Source organism: Pezoporus wallicus, unplaced genomic scaffold (assembly GCF_028554395.1).
Source record: "Pezoporus wallicus isolate ANWC-B61680 ecotype Strahan unplaced genomic scaffold, APGP_CSIRO_Pwel_v1 contig_3847, whole genome shotgun sequence".
Classification (NCBI taxonomy): Eukaryota; Metazoa; Chordata; class Aves; order Psittaciformes; family Psittacidae; genus Pezoporus; species Pezoporus wallicus.
The window spans coordinates 4,538,705-4,541,801 of NW_026639842.1; the positions used below are offsets into that span (position 1 = coordinate 4,538,705).

The 3,097-nt window shown below is 43.2% G+C and overlaps 1 long non-coding RNA gene across 1 annotated transcript; it reads right to left on the reverse strand.

Moving 5' to 3' along the window:
• Positions 1-814: 814 nt before the first annotated feature.
• LOC130603061 (uncharacterized) lies at positions 815-2,728 on the reverse strand. Its single transcript, XR_008973057.1, has 3 exons — positions 2,525-2,728; positions 1,191-1,419; positions 815-1,039 (listed from the first exon to the last, which is right to left on the reverse strand). It is a non-coding gene; the product is annotated as an uncharacterized LOC130603061 (long non-coding RNA).
• Between the last annotated feature and the right edge of the window lie 369 nt (positions 2,729-3,097).

The following is a 3,097-nucleotide window of genomic DNA, read 5'->3' on the forward strand; positions in this document are numbered from 1 at the left end:
GCATGGACAGTGAGATCATGAGAAACTGCATGGCCCCAAGAGTAAGCAATTAGAGATTTGGCATAAAGCCAGTTGTTTTTCTAAGGGTACAATAGCAGGACCCTCCTGTAGCAAAATTCAAAGCCTCGCCTCTGGGTGGACACACCATGTAGGGATTCTTCCAGTTACCTGAACCTCCTGACATCAACTGCTACAGGGCTTCCCAGCTTGAAATGTGGGCTTGGATGATGAAGATCAGGTGGTAATTGGTGATGTATTTCTTCTTAATCTGTTCTCCCTGTGTAGTAATGGTATGACGCATTTCTAATTTTCCTCTCTGCTATACACATATATATACCTCTGATTTCCTTTATGGAACTTACTATATATAGGTATATACCTGATTTGCGTTAGTATGCATTTACTTTATGTATGCTTATCCATGTTAGTGTGCTTGTTTAATAAACTGTGCATGTTATACGGCTAGTGTGTGGTCATTTTGTTGAGTACCCTGCCTGTCAGCAGAACAGAAGTTCAGATCCCATACTTGTGACAGAGAGCAGGGCTACCAAATACCAAGACTCTGGATGTCTACAGTGAAGAACTTAATGCTGAATTTAACCATTTTGGTGTCTTTGCATACTTAATGAACATGTTTCACCTGATCCATTCTGGACATCTGCTTCATGGTAAACACTACTGGAGATGAAGAGAGTGTAAGTACAAGAAGATTCGTCAAGTGTGCAGGTGGTGCAGCCACTCAGAGACCCAGAGGCCAAAGAAACCAAGAGACAGGGTCAAGATGCAGCAATACTGAGGCTGACAGAAGAGGGACTCATGCAACACTGTAAGCATCACGGAGAGATACGTCAATGAATGACTGGCTATCACAGGTCAGACATTCATCACGATTTCCACTATGCTTAAAACCAGTTGACAGGATAGAAGTTGCTGCTTCTTTTGTAGCATTTAGGACATATGTGGATTCCAAGTTCTTGTACTGATCAAACGTAGCTCCTCTCCCCAGTTGAGCAACCTTCAGAATAAAGTAGAGATTAACCTGAAGAGAGGGATTGAGAATCCATAGCTGTGGAGGACTGGAGGGAGAATGAAAGTGGTCAGTACTAGCCCTTCTAAAGGATATTTGGTAGCCAGACAAATTTGAGCAGAAAGGATTTCTAGAAGATGGTGAATATTTCCTTTAAAATTACCTACTTATGTTAACTTCTATGAATTTATCAGCCATACATTTCTTCTTAGAAGATAAACCAGGGAAAATAGATTGCCTTGACAGACGATTGCCTTCTTGATTTAAAGTAAGGAGTCACACAATTTCTCACACTTCTCAGTCCTAAATCCTGCTTGTTTTGGGTTTGTAATCAAGCTGTGTATAGGCAGTAAGCATGCATTTTAGGTGTTCTTCAATCTCCAAGCAATCACCTCGCAAACAAAAATAAAACAGTCACATTAGCACTTAAGAAAGGGACCCAGAAATCCTAACGTTCCTCTTGTACAAAATTTCCAGGCTCCCCTGTAAATCTCTTTCCTGGAATGGGAGGCAGAAGGACAGGTAGCAGTGGAAAGAGGGAGTTTTCTTAAATAATTGTGACAATGAAATAGCTAATTTCTTCCCCAGCTGCACAAAAGTAACTCCACAATGTGGGAAGGAAATTGGTCAGCCACCCAGAGGTACTCACCCATCCTTATTTCTTCTCTGTGCTCTTCTGTATTTTCTGAGTGGCAGTCTGTGAAATAGCTCATGTAAATACAGTGCAAGCTGAAATAGCCTCCAAGTCTAGTTAGTGTCACTCGTGATATGCGGCAGTGAGTTTGGCAGAAACTCAGATCATTAACCAAATTTAACCCGCTACTACAGAATGCCTTTGGGCTCTCAGCTGGCTTTCTGCCTGTCAATAATTAAAATGCAATCTAAGAAATAATGGGAAATTGCTACTTCTGGATGTTTTCCTGATAGCTGGGCACCAGTTTCCTAGTTCTGAACTGTAGGAACTTTCAGGCAGCTGCTACCCTTGAGCAAGGAAACAGCAGGGCTTGGAAAAAGAGCTGCAGAAAGGGAGAGGAGTCACAGATCCAGAGGACTGGCTTTTCTTCCTACCTGATGGCCTTCAAAGCTTTCCCTGAGGTTTGGTAACTTTTCATTGGCTAAATGTTTCCTCAGGGCCAATGCTTATGTGCAACAGCCCCAACGATCAGTGTTTGATTACAGCACTCAGGTAAGTGGAGGTAAGAACCTCAACAGCTACAACTCAAACATAACCTGAGCTACAAGCTATAGGAAAGCAGGGGTTGCATACAGCATAACATTGACTAAGGGGATTTATACTGAGCCTCTGGAGAAATGGGAAGGGACTTTGGCTGACTCCCAGGAGAGAAAGGGACTCCATCCCACTGGATGCGATGACTGAAGTGATTTCCTTCCAGGGAGGGTACAAGCTGAGGAGCTTGGGCAGGGGAGGAGGGATTCAAGCAGCAGCCAAGCATGCAGAAAGGGTTGAGTTTAGTCTTCATTAGTACACAGACTTACTTGAAGTAAGGACCAAGGAAAGCCCTTGCTCACAACATCCTTCTATTATGTTAAACGACACCTCTTCCTTTTCATCTGTATTTACACTGCTCTCATGTCAGGCTGTCACAGAGACAAACTGTGCACATTCGATGCTTAAGTTTTCTTCATAAATCCTGCTGTACAGCCCTCATTATCTGTGCTTGAATCCTTTTCAGTCCATCAATGTGTCCCAGTTATGACTTGTCCAAGGAGACAGAAAATTCAAGGCACAGCAGCTCAGGCACAGTGGAAGCAATGTCTTCTTGTCCCATGACTCCGTGCCACAACACCCATGCTCTCTCCCCTAATTCTAACTTTCCCTACTACTCCTTTTGTCCTTGGTCCTGCCACTGAGTCTGGGGTTTGTGACAGGTTTTTCTTCTCAACATTGCCTCTCGTCTCATTTTTTTTCTGCCTCATTTTCCAATTGCTTTGGTAAATTTGTTTTCGGGAAGGAGCTGAAACATGACTTGTTTGAGCTGTTTCTATTGTAAGGCCCCTTGTCCTGCTGCTGCCGCAATGCCACTGTCCAACATGTTTTCACTAGGTCTA